The 14,150-nt window shown below is 33.1% G+C and overlaps 1 non-coding gene across 1 annotated transcript; it reads left to right on the forward strand.

Annotated features, from left to right (window-relative positions):
* Positions 1-8,753: 8,753 nt before the first annotated feature.
* TRNAR-CCU (transfer RNA arginine (anticodon CCU)) lies at positions 8,754-8,826 on the forward strand. Its single transcript has one exon. It is a non-coding gene; the product is annotated as a tRNA-Arg (tRNA).
* The last annotated feature ends 5,324 nt before the right edge of the window (positions 8,827-14,150 follow it).

A 14,150-nucleotide genomic window follows, 5' to 3' on the forward strand; every position in this document is an offset into this window, starting at 1 on the left:
AATGGCTCCACCAGAAACTTTAATCTGCTTAACAATCTGGAACTGTTCAGCTTGCAAAATTATGGCCCAGTATCTAAAAGCAGACATTTATCCTAATGACATTGTGGATTAGTTTTCTGAAAAGTTTACTATCACCTGGGACAGTGGCTTCAAGTCCCATCTAGGATGCATGTTCCTTTGTTGCTCATACTCATTCTAGAAGTTATGCTTTTTTTCAATGCAGGTGACTGTCTTAATGGTATTGCAGAAAATCCATATATACCAAAACATACCTATTAAGTTTTAATTGCAATTTAATATCAGAGTGGCTACAAAATAACAATGTCTATTGCAATTGCTGATGGGTTTCTTGAAGTCTTTTCATCCTTGTCATCAAAAGGGTAAATTTCTGCTTTTTATATTTCTTTGGACACTGACTTTACTGACAATTTAGGTGCTACAGACCAAAAAAACAATGTTTACCTTTAAATATAGAGCACAAGTGAGATTTAACTTATTTTTAATTAAAGATACTGCACTTTTTGGTAATATAGTGTATATTTTCCATATGCAACATTAAAGTTACATATATCTATACCAAATATTATTTAAGATAAATAAACACTAATTATTTTACAATTTTGATAATATTGAACTGTACAACAATGGCATGAATTCATTGCAATATACACCTATGGATACATAAAACTGGGCAATAACACAAATGCACAATATAATTGATTACCTTATGATTAGAATATTACTTTTATTAGGTACTTTAGTATTGGGTGCAGTAGTTTAGTGGATTTAAAAAGTAACTAATTTAAAATTAATAAACCAAGTTAATTTACTTAGTCAACTCGATGCTAAAATCACTCAACTAAAAATAATGCGCTTTGACCATGTCCTCCTGTGGCGCAATCGGTCTGTGCGCTGGACTTATAAGACAGTATCTGTTGAGCAATGCTGAGGTTGTGAGTTCAAGCCTCACCTGGAGCAAATGTAATTTTTTTTCTAATGTCATCAGTTAATGATTATCATCTGCTTCCTGAACATCCTGATATGAAGGCAGAAAAAAAACACAAACATGACTGTTTTTAAGGTACCAGTACACACAGCTGCTTTGGTTCATATGCACTGTAAACATTACTTTAGTTAGTCAACAAAATGGAATGCAAAAGACTACCTTGGTAAAAGAGTTGCATCAATCTGTTTTGCTGCAATGAAACATGAGGGTCTACACTATTAGGTCTGGATAGTACAATCACATTTCATGCTGGGATTTGAAAAGCAAAGAACACAAATAAACGGCTTTCCTATATCGCAACAATTAATGATTATACTAATGAAAAAATCAGTTTCACTCAAAGATGTTACTAAGCCCCAGTGGCCTAAAGGATAAGACACTGGCCTCCTAAGCCAGGGATTGTGGGTTCAAGTCCCATCTGGGGAGATAGGTTTATTTCATTAAAATAATATTGGAGATGTTCCTTTCATACTGCACAAATGGCTCCAACAGAAACTTTAATCTGCTTAACAATCTGGAACTGTTCAGCTTGCAAAATTATGGCCCAGTATCTAAAAGCAGACATTTATCCTAATGACATTGTGGATTAGTTTTCTGAAAAGTTTACTATCACCTGGGACAGTGGCTTCAAGTCCCATCTAGGATGCATGTTCCTTTGTTGCTCATACTCATTCTAGAAGTTATGCTTTTTTTCAATGCAGGTGACTGTCTTAATGGTATTGCAGAAAATCCATATATACCAAAACATACCTATTAAGTTTTAATTGCAATTTAATATCAGAGTGGCTACAAAATAACAATGTCTATTGCAATTGCTGATGGGTTTCTTGAAGTCTTTTCATCCTTGTCATCAAAAGGGTAAATTTCTGCTTTTTATATTTCTTTGGACACTGACTTTACTGACAATTTAGGTGCTACAGACCAAAAAAACAATGTTTACCTTTAAATATAGAGCACAAGTGAGATTTAACTTATTTTTAATTAAAGATACTGCACTTTTTGGTAATATAGTGTATATTTTCCATATGCAACATTAAAGTTACATATATCTATACCAAATATTATTTAAGATAAATAAACACTAATTATTTTACAATTTTGATAATATTGAACTGTACAACAATGGCATGAATTCATTGCAATATACACCTATGGATACATAAAACTGGGCAATAACACAAATGCACAATATAATTGATTACCTTATGATTAGAATATTACTTTTATTAGGTACTTTAGTATTGGGTGCAGTAGTTTAGTGGATTTAAAAAGTAACTAATTTAAAATTAATAAACCAAGTTAATTTACTTAGTCAACTCGATGCTAAAATCACTCAACTAAAAATAATGCACTTTGACCATGTCCTCCTGTGGCGCAATCGGTCTGTGCGCTGGACTTATAAGACAGTATCTGTTGAGCAATGCTGAGGTTGTGAGTTCAAGCCTCACCTGGAGCAAATGTAATTTTTTTTCTAATGTCATCAGTTAATGATTATCATCTGCTTCCTGAACATCCTGATATGAAGGCAGAAAAAAAACACAAACATGACTGTTTTTAAGGTACCAGTACACACAGCTGCTTTGGTTCATATGCACTGTAAACATTACTTTAGTTAGTCAACAAAATGGAATGCAAAAGACTACCTCTTTATTGGTAAAAGAGTTGCATCAATCTGTTTTGCTGCAATGTAACATGAGGGTCCACACTATTAGGTCTGGATAGTACAATCACATTTCATGCTGGGATTTGTAATGCAAAGAACACAAATAAATGGCTTTCCTATATCGCAACAATTAATGATTATACTAATGAAAAAATCAATTTCACTCAAAGATGTTACTAAGCCCCAGTGGCCTAATGGATTGTGGGTTCAAGTCCCATCTGGGGTGATAGGCTTTATTTCATTAAAATAATATTGGAGATGTTCCTTTCATTCTTGCTTCATACTGCACAAATGGCTCCACCAGAAACTTTAATCTGCTTAACAATCTGGAACTGTTCAGCTTGCAAAATTATGGCCCAGTATCTAAAAGCAGACATTTATCCTAATGACATTGTGGATTAGTTTCCTGAAAAGTTTACTATCACCTGGGACAGTGGCTTCAAGTCCCATCTAGGATGCATGTCCCTTTGTTGCTCATACTCATTCTAGAAGTTATGCTTTTTTTCAATGCAGGTGACTGTCTTAATGGTATTGCAGAAAATCCATATATACCAAAACATACCTATTAAGTTTTAATTGCAATTTAATATCAGAGTGGCTACAAAATAACAATGTCTATTGCAATTGCTGATGGGTTTCTTGAAGTCCTTTCATCCTTGTCATCAAAAGGGTAATTATCTGCTTTTTATATTTCTTTGGACACTGACTTTACTGACAATTTAGGTGCTACAGACCAAAAAAACAATGTTTACCTTTAAATATAGAGCACAAGTGAGATTTAACTTATTTTTATTTAAAGATACTGCATTTTTGGTAGTATAGTGTATATTTTCCCTATGCAACATTAAAGTTACATATATCTATACCAAATATTATTTAAGATAAATAAACAGGAATTATTTTACAATTTTGATAATATTGAACTGTACAACAATGGCATGAATTCATTGCAATATACACCTATGGATACATAAAACTGGGCAATAACACAAATGCACAATATAATTGATTACCTTATGATTAGAATATTACTTTTATTAGGTACTTTAGTATTGGGTGCAGTAGTTTAGTGGATTTAAAAAGTAACTAATTTAAAATTAATAAACCAAGTTAATTTACTTAGTCAACTCGATGCTAAAATCACTCAACTAAAAATAATGCACTTTGACCATGTGCTCCTGTGGCGCAATCGGTCTGTGCGCAGGACTTATAAGACAGTATCTGTTGAGCAATGCTGAGGTTGTGAGTTCAAGCCTCACCTGGAGCAAATGTAATTTTTTTTCTAATGTCATCAGTTAATGATTATCATCTGCTTCCTGAACATCCTGATATGAGGGCAGAAAAAAAACACAAACATGACTGTTTTTAAGTACCAGTACACACAGCTGCTTTGGTTCATATGCACTGTAAAAATTACTTTAGTTAGTCAACAAAATGGAATGCAAAAGACTACCTTGGTAAAAGAGTTGCATCAATCTGTTTTGCTGCAATGAAACATGAGGGTCTACACTATTAGGTCTGGATAGTACAATCACATTTCATGCTGGGATTTGAAAAGCAAAGAACACAAATAAACGGCTTTCCTATATCGCAACAATTAATGATTATACTAATGAAAAAATCAGTTTCACTCAAAGATGTTACTAAGCCCCAGTGGCCTAAAGGATAAGACACTGGCCTCCTAAGCCAGGGATTGTGGGTTCAAGTCCCATCTGGGGAGATAGGTTTATTTCATTAAAATAATATTGTAGATGTTCCTTTCATACTGCACAAATGGCTCCACCAGAAACTTTAATCTGTTTAACAATCTGGAACTGTTCAGCTTGCAAAATTATGGCCCAGTATCTAAAAGCAGACATTTATCCTAATGACATTGTGGATTAGTTTTCTGAAAAGTTTACTATCACCTGGGACAGTGGCTTCAAGTCCCATCTAGGATGCATGTTCCTTTGTTGCTTATACTCATTCTAGAAGTTATGCTTTTTTTCAATGCAGGTGACTGTCTTAATGGTATTGCAGAAAATCCATATATACCAAAACATACCTATTAAGTTTTAATTGCAATTTAATATCAGAGTGGCTACAAAATAACAATGTCTATTGCAATTGCTGATGGGTTTCTTGAAGTCCTTTCATCCTTGTCATCAAAAGGGTAATTTTCTGCTTTTTATATTTCTTTGGACACTGACTTTACTGACAATTTAGGTGCTACAGACCAAAAAAACAATGTTTACCTTTAAATATAGAGCACAAGTGAGATTTAACTTATTTTTAATTAAAGATACTGCACTTTTTGGTAATATAGTGTATATTTTCCATATGCAACATTAAAGTTACATATATCTATACCAAATATTATTTAAGATAAATAAACACTAATTATTTTACAATTTTGATAATATTGAACTGTACAACAATGGCATGAATTCATTGCAATATACACCTATGGATACATAAAACTGGGCAATAACACAAATGCACAATATAATTGATTACCTTATGATTAGAATATTACTTTTATTAGGTACTTTAGTATTGGGTGCAGTAGTTTAGTGGATTTAAAAAGTAACTAATTTAAAATTAATAAACCAAGTTAATTTACTTAGTCAACTCGATGCTAAAATCACTCAACTAAAAATAATGCACTTTGACCATGTCCTCCTGTGGCGCAATCGGTCTGTGCGCTGGACTTATAAGACAGTATCTGTTGAGCAATGCTGAGGTTGTGAGTTCAAGCCTCACCTGGAGCAAATGTAATTTTTTTTCTAATGTCATCAGTTAATGATTATCATCTGCTTCCTGAACATCCTGATATGAAGGCAGAAAAAAAACACAAACATGACTGTTTTTAAGGTACCAGTACACACAGCTGCTTTGGTTCATATGCACTGTAAACATTACTTTAGTTAGTCAACAAAATGGAATGCAAAAGACTACCTCTTTATTGGTAAAAGAGTTGCATCAATCTGTTTTGCTGCAATGTAACATGAGGGTCCACACTATTAGGTCTGGATAGTACAATCACATTTCATGCTGGGATTTGTAAAGCAAAGAACACAAATAAATGGCTTTCCTATATCGCAACAATTAATGATTATACTAATGAAAAAATCAATTTCACTCAAAGATGTTACTAAGCCCCAGTGGCCTAATGGATTGTGGGTTCAAGTCCCATCTGGGGTGATAGGCTTTATTTCATTAAAATAATATTGGAGATGTTCCTTTCATTCTTGCTTCATACTGCACAAATGGCTCCACCAGAAACTTTAATCTGCTTAACAATCTGGAACTGTTCAGCTTGCAAAATTATGGCCCAGTATCTAAAAGCAGACATTTATCCTAATGACATTGTGGATTAGTTTCCTGAAAAGTTTACTATCACCTGGGACAGTGGCTTCAAGTCCCATCTAGGATGCATGTCCCTTTGTTGCTCATACTCATTCTAGAAGTTATGCTTTTTTTCAATGCAGGTGACTGTCTTAATGGTATTGCAGAAAATCCATATATACCAAAACATACCTATTAAGTTTTAATTGCAATTTAATATCAGAGTGGCTACAAAATAACAATGTCTATTGCAATTGCTGATGGGTTTCTTGAAGTCCTTTCATCCTTGTCATCAAAAGGGTAATTTTCTGCTTTTTATATTTCTTTGGACACTGACTTTACTGACAATTTAGGTGCTACAGACCAAAAAAACAATGTTTACCTTTAAATATAGAGCACAAGTGAGATTTAACTTATTTTTATTTAAAGATACTGCATTTTTGGTAGTATAGTGTATATTTTCCCTATGCAACATTAAAGTTACATATATCTATACCAAATATTATTTAAGATAAATAAACAGGAATTATTTTACAATTTTGATAATATTGAACTGTACAACAATGGCATGAATTCATTGCAATATACACCTATGGATACATAAAACTGGGCAATAACACAAATGCACAATATAATTGATTACCTTATGATTAGAATATTACTTTTATTAGGTACTTTAGTATTGGGTGCAGTAGTTTAGTGGATTTAAAAAGTAACTAATTTAAAATTAATAAACCAAGTTAATTTACTTAGTCAACTCGATGCTAAAATCACTTAACTAAAAATAATGCGCTTTGACCATGTCCTCCTGTGGCGCAATCGGTCTGTGCACTGGACTTATAAGACAGTATCTGTTGAGCAATGCTGAGGTTGTGAGTTCAAGCCTCACCTGGAGCAAATGTAATTTTTTTTCTAATGTCATCAGTTAATGATTATCATCTGCTTCCTGAACATCCTGATATGAAGGCAGAAAAAAAACACAAACATGACTGTTTTTAAGGTACCAGTACACACAGCTGCTTTGGTTCATATGCACTGTAAACATTACTTTAGTTAGTCAACAAAATGGAATGCAAAAGACTACCTCTTTATTGGTAAAAGAGTTGCATCAATCTGTTTTGCTGCAATGTAACATGAGGGTCAACACTATTAGGTCTGGATAGTACAATCACATTTCATGTTGGGATTTGTAAAGCAAAGAACACAAATAAACGGCTTTCCTATATCGCAACAATTAATGATTATACTAATGAAAAAATCAGTTTCACTCAAAGATGTTACTAAGCCCCAGTGGCCTAATGGATTGTGGGTTCAAGTCCCATCTGGGGTGATAGTCTTTATTTCATTAAAATAATATTGGAGATGTTCCTTTCATTCTTGCTTCATACTGCACAAATGGCTCCACCAGAAACTTTAATCTGCTTAACAATCTGGAACTGTTCAGCTTGCAAAATTATGGCCCAGTATCTAAAAGCAGACATTTATCCTAATGACATTGTGGATTAGTTTCCGGATAAGTTTACTATCACCTGGGACAGTGGCTTCAAGTCCCATCTAGGATGCATGTTCCTTTGTTGCTCATTCTCATTCTAGAAGTTATGCTTTTTTTCAATACAGGTGACTGTCTTAATGGTATTGCAGAAAATCCATATATACCAAAACATACCTATTAAGTTTTAATTGCAATTTAATATCAGAGTGGCTACAAAATAACAATGTCTATTGCAATTGCTGATGGGTTTCTTGAAGTCCTTTCATCCTTGTCATCAAAAGGGTAATTTTCTGCTTTTTATATTTCTTTGGACACTGACTTTACTGACAATTTAAGTGCTACAGACCAAAAAAACAATGTTTACCTTTAAATATAGAGCACAAGTGAGATTTAACTTATTTTTAATTAAAGATACTGCACATTTTGGTAATATAGTGTATATTTTCCATATGCAACATTAAAGTTACATATATCTATACAAATATTATTTAAGATAAATAAACACTAATTATTTTACAATTTTGATAATATTGAACTGTACAACAATGGCATGAATTCATTGCAATATACACCTATGGATACATAAAACTGGGCAATAACACAAATGCACAATATAATTGATTACCTTATGATTAGAATATTACTTTTATTAGGTACTTTAGTATTGGGTGCAGTAGTTTAGTGGATTTAAAAAGTAACTAATTTAAAATTAATAAACCAAGTTAATTTACTTAGTCAACTCGATGCTAAAATCACTCAACTAAAAATAATGCGCTTTGACCATGTGCTCCTGTGGCGCAATCGGTCTGTGCGCAGGACTTATAAGACAGTATCGGTTGAGCAATGCTGAGGTTGTGAGTTCAAGCCTCACCTGGAGCAAATGTAATTTTTTTTCTTATGTCATCAGTTAATGATTATCATCTGCTTCCTGAACATCCTGATATGAAGGCAGAAAGAAAACACAAACATGACTGTTTTTAAGTACCAGTACACACAGCTGCTTTGGTTCATATGCACTGTAAACATTACTTTAGTTAGTCAACAAAATGGAATGCAAAAGACTACCTCTTTATTGGTAAAAGAGTTGCATCAATCTGTTTTGCTGCACTGTAACATGAGGGTCCACACTATCAGGTCTGGATAGTACAATCACATTTCATGCTGGGATTTGTAAAGCAAAGAAAACACATAAACGGCTTTCCTATATCGCAACAATTAATGATTATACTAATGAAAAAATCAGTTTCACTCAAAGATGTTACTAAGCCCCAGTGGCCTAATGGATATGGCACTGGCCTCCTAAACCAGGGATTGTGGGTTCAAGTCCCATCTGGGGTGATAGGCTTTATTTCATTAAAATAATTTTGGAGATGTTCCTTTTATTCTTGCTTCATACTGCACAAATGGCTCCACCAGAAACTTTTATCTGCTTATCAATCCGAAACTGTTCAGCTTGCAAAATTATGGCCCAGTATCTAAAAGCAGACATTTATCCTAATGACATTGTGGATTAGTTTTCTGAAAAGTTTACTATCACCTGGGACAGTGGCTTCAAGTCCCATCTAGGATGCATGTTCCTTTGTTGCTCATTCTCATTCTAGAAGTTATGCTTTTTTTCAATTCAGGTGACTGTCTTAATGGTATTGCAGAAAATCCATATATACCAAAACATACCTATTAAGTTTTAATTGCAATTTAATATCAGAGTGGCTACAAAATAACAATTTCTATTGCAATTGCTGATGGGTTTCTTGAAGTCCTTTCATCCATTTCATCAAAAGGGTAATTTTCTGCCTTTTATATTTCTTTGGACACTGACTTTACTGACAATTTAGGTGCTTCAGACCAAAAAAACAATGTTTACCTTTAAATATAGAGCACAAGTGAGATTTAACTTATTTTTATTTAAAGATACTGCATTTTTTGGTATTAGAGTGTATATTTTCCCTATGCAACATTAAAGTTACATATATCTATACCAAATATTATTTAAGATAAATAAACAGGAATTATTTTACAATTTTGATAATATTGTACTGTACAACAATGGCATGAATTCATTGCAATATACACCTATGGATACATAAAACTGGGCAATAACACAAATGCACAATATAATTGATTACCTTATGATTAGAATATTACTTTTATTAGGTACTTTAGTATTGGGTGCAGTAGTTTAGTGGTTTTAAAAAGTAACTAATTTAAAATTAATAAACCAAGTTAATTTACTTAGTCAACTCGATGCTAAAATCACTCAAGTAAAAATAAAGCGCTTTGTCCATGTGCTCCTGTGGCACAATCGGTCTGTGCGCGGTACTTATAAGACAGTATCTGTTGAGCAATTCTGAGGTTGTGAATTCAAGCCTCACCTGGAGCAAATGTAATTTTTTTTCTAATGTCAACAGTTAATGATTATCATCTGCTTCCTTAGCATCCTGATAGGAAGGCAGAAAAAAAACACAAACATGACTGTTTTTAAGGTACCAGTACACACAGCTGCTTTGGTTCATATGCACTGTAAACATTACTTTAGTTAGTCAACAAAATGGAATGCAAAAGACTACCTCTTTATTGGTAAAAGAGTTGCATCAATCTGTTTTGCTGCAATGTAACATGAGGGTCCACACTATTAGGTCTGGATAGTACAATCACATTTCATGCTGGGATTTGAAAAGCAAAGAACACAAATAAACGGCTTTCCTATATCGCAACAATTAATGATTATACTAATGAAAAAATCAGTTTCACTCAAAGATGTTGCTAAGCCCCAGTTGCCTAATGGATAAGACACTGGCCTCCTAAGCCAGGGATTGTGGGTTCAAGTCCCATCTGGGGAGACAGGTTTATTTCATTAAAATAATTTTGGAGATGTTCCTTTTATTCTTGCTTCATACTGCACAAATGGCTCCACCAGAAACTTTAATCTGTTTAACAATCTGGAACTGTTCAGCTTGCAAAATTATGGCCCAGTATCTAAAAGCAGACATTTATCCTAATGACATTGTGGATTAGTTTCCTGAAAAGTTTACTATCACCTGGGACAGTGGCTTCAAGTCCCATCTAGGATGCATGTCCCTTTGTTGCTCATACTCATTCTAGAAGTTATGCTTTTTTTCAATGCAGGTGACTGTCTTAATGGTATTGCAGAAAATCCATATATACCAAAACATACCTATTAAGTTTTAATTGCAATTTAATATCAGAGTGGCTACAAAATAACAATGTCTATTGCAATTGCTGATGGGTTTCTTGAAGTCCTTTCATCCTTGTCATCAAAAGGGTAATTTTCTGCTTTTTATATTTCTTTGGACACTGACTTTACTGACAATTTAGGTGCTACAGACCAAAAAAACAATGTTTACCTTTAAATATAGAGCACAAGTGAGATTTAACTTATTTTTAATTAAAGATACTGCACTTTTTGGTAATATAGTGTATATTTTCCATATGCAACATTAAAGTTACATATATCTATACCAAATATTATTTAAGATAAATAAACACTAATTATTTTACAATTTTGATAATATTGAACTGTACAACAATGGCATGAATTCATTGCAATATACACCTATGGATACATAAAACTGGGCAATAACACAAATGCACAATATAATTGATTACCTTATGATTAGAATATTACTTTTATTAGGTACTTTAGTATTGGGTGCAGTAGTTTAGTGGATTTAAAAAGTAACTAATTTAAAATTAATAAACCAAGTTAATTTACTTAGTCAACTCGATGCTAAAATCACTCAACTAAAAATAATGCGCTTTGACCATGTCCTCCTGTGGCGCAATCGGTCTGTGCGCAGGACTTATAAGACAGTATCTGTTGAGCAATGCTGAGGTTGTGAGTTCAAGCCGCACCTGGAGTAAATGTATTTTTTTTTCTAATGTCATCAGTTAATGATTATCATCTGCTTCCTGAACATCCTGATATGAAGGCAGAAAAAAAACACAAACATGACTGTTTTTAAGGTACCAGTACACACAGCTGCTTTGGTTCATATGCACTGTAAACATTACTTTAGTTAGTCAACAAAATGGAATGCAAAAGACTACCTCTTTATTGGTAAAAGAGTTGCATCAATCTGTTTTGCTGCAATGTAACATGAGGGTCCACACTATTAGGTCTGGATAGTACAATCACATTTCATGCTGGGATTTGTAAAGCAAAGAACACAAATAAATGGCTTTCCTATATCGCAACAATTAATGATTATACTAATGAAAAAATCAGTTTCACTCAAAGATGTTACTAAGCCCCAGTGGCCTAATGGATTGTGGGTTCAAGTCCCATCTGGGGTGATAGGCTTTATTTCATTAAAATAATATTGGAGATGTTCCTTTCATTCTTGCTTCATACTGCACAAATGGCTCCACCAGAAACTTTAATCTGCTTAACAATCTGGAACTGTTCATCTTGCAAAATTATGGCCCAGTATCTAAAAGCAGACATTTATCCTAATGACATTGTGGATTAGTTTTCTGAAAAGTTTACTATCACCTGGGACAGTGGCTTCAAGTCCCATCTAGGATGCATGTTCCTTTGTTGCTCATACTCATTCTAGAAGTTATGCTTTTTTTCAATGCAGGTGACTGTCTTAATGGTATTGCAGAAAATCCATATATACCAAAACATACCTATTAAGTTTTAATTGCAATTTAATATCAGAGTGGCTACAAAATAACAATGTCTATTGCAATTGCTGATGGGTTTCTTGAAGTCCTTTCATCCTTGTCATCAAAAGGGTAATTTTCTGCTTTTTATATTTCTTTGGACACTGACTTTACTGACAATTTAGGTGCTACAGACCAAAAAAACAATGTTTACCTTTAAATATAGAGCACAAGTGAGATTTAACTTATTTTTAATTAAAGATACTGCACTTTTTGGTAATATAGTGTATATTTTCCATATGCAACATTAAAGTTACATATATCTATACCAAATATTATTTAAGATAAATAAACACTAATTATTTTACAATTTTGATAATATTGAACTGTACAACAATGGCATGAATTCATTGCAATATACACCTATGGATACATAAAACTGGGCAATAACACAAATGCACAATATAATTGATTACCTTATGATTAGAATATTACTTTTATTAGGTACTTTAGTATTGGGTGCAGTAGTTTAGTGGATTTAAAAAGTAACTAATTTAAAATTAATAAACCAAGTTAATTTACTTAGTCAACTCGATGCTAAAATCACTCAACTAAAAATAATGCGCTTTGACCATGTCCTCCTGTGGCGCAATCGGTCTGTGCGCTGGACTTATAAGACAGTATCTGTTGAGCAAAGCTGAGGTTGTGAGTTCAAGCCTCACCTGGAGCAAATGTAATTTTTTTTCTAATGTCATCAGTTAATGATTATCATCTGCTTCCTGAACATCCTGATATGAAGGCAGAAAAAAAACACAAACATGACTGTTTTTAAAGTACCAGTACACACAGCTGCTTTGGTTCATATGCACTGTAAACATTACTTTAGTTAGTCAACAAAATGGAATGCAAAAGACTACCTCTTTATTGGTAAAAGAGTTGCATCAATCTGTTTTGCTGCAATGTAACATGAGGGTCCACACTATTAGGTCTGGATAGTACAATCACATTTCATGTTGGGATTTGTAAAGCAAAGAACACAAATAAACGGCTTTCCTATATCGCAACAATTAATGATTATACTAATGTAAAAATCAGTTTCACTCAAAGATGTTACTAAGCCCCAGTGGCCTAATGGATTGTGGGTTCAAGTCCCATCTGGGGTGATAGGCTTTATTTCATTAAAATAATATTGGAGATGTTCCTTTCATTCTTGCTTCATACTGCACAAATGGCTCCACCAGAAACTTTAATCTGCTTAACAATCTGGAACTGTTCAGCTTGCAAAATTATGGCCCAGTATCTAAAAGCAGACATTTATCCTAATGACATTGTGGATTAGTTTCCGGATAAGTTTACTATCACCTGGGACAGTGGCTTCAAGTCCCATCTAGGATGCATGTTCCTTTGTTGCTCATTCTCATTCTAGAAGTTATGCTTTTTTTCAATGCAGGTGACTGTCTTAATGGTATTGCAGAAAATCCATATATACCAAAACATACCTATTAAGTTTTAATTGCAATTTAATATCAGAGTGGCTACAAAATAACAATGTCTATTGCAATTGCTGATGGGTTTCTTGAAGTCCTTTCATCCTTGTCATCAAAAGGGTAATTTTCTGCTTTTTATATTTCTTTGGACACTGACTTTACTGACAATTTAAGTGCTACAGACCAAAAAAACAATGTTTACCTTTAAATATAGAGCACAAGTGAGATTTAACTTATTTTTAATTAAAGATACTGCACTTTTTGGTAATATAGTGTATATTTTCCATATGCAACATTAAAGTTACATATATCTATACCAAATATTATTTAAGATAAATAAACACTAATTATTTTACAATTTTGATAATATTGAACTGTACAACAATGGCATGAATTCATTGCAATATACACCTATGGATACATAAAACTGGGCAATAACACAAATGCACAATATAATTGATTACCTTATGATTAGAATATTACTTTTATTAGGTACTTTAGTATTGGGTGCAGTAGTTTAGTGGAAATAAAAAGTAACTAATTTAAAAT

This window comes from Taudactylus pleione, unplaced genomic scaffold (assembly GCF_031769625.1).
Source record: "Taudactylus pleione unplaced genomic scaffold, aTauple2 ptg000473l, whole genome shotgun sequence".
Taxonomy (NCBI): Eukaryota; Metazoa; Chordata; class Amphibia; order Anura; family Myobatrachidae; genus Taudactylus; species Taudactylus pleione.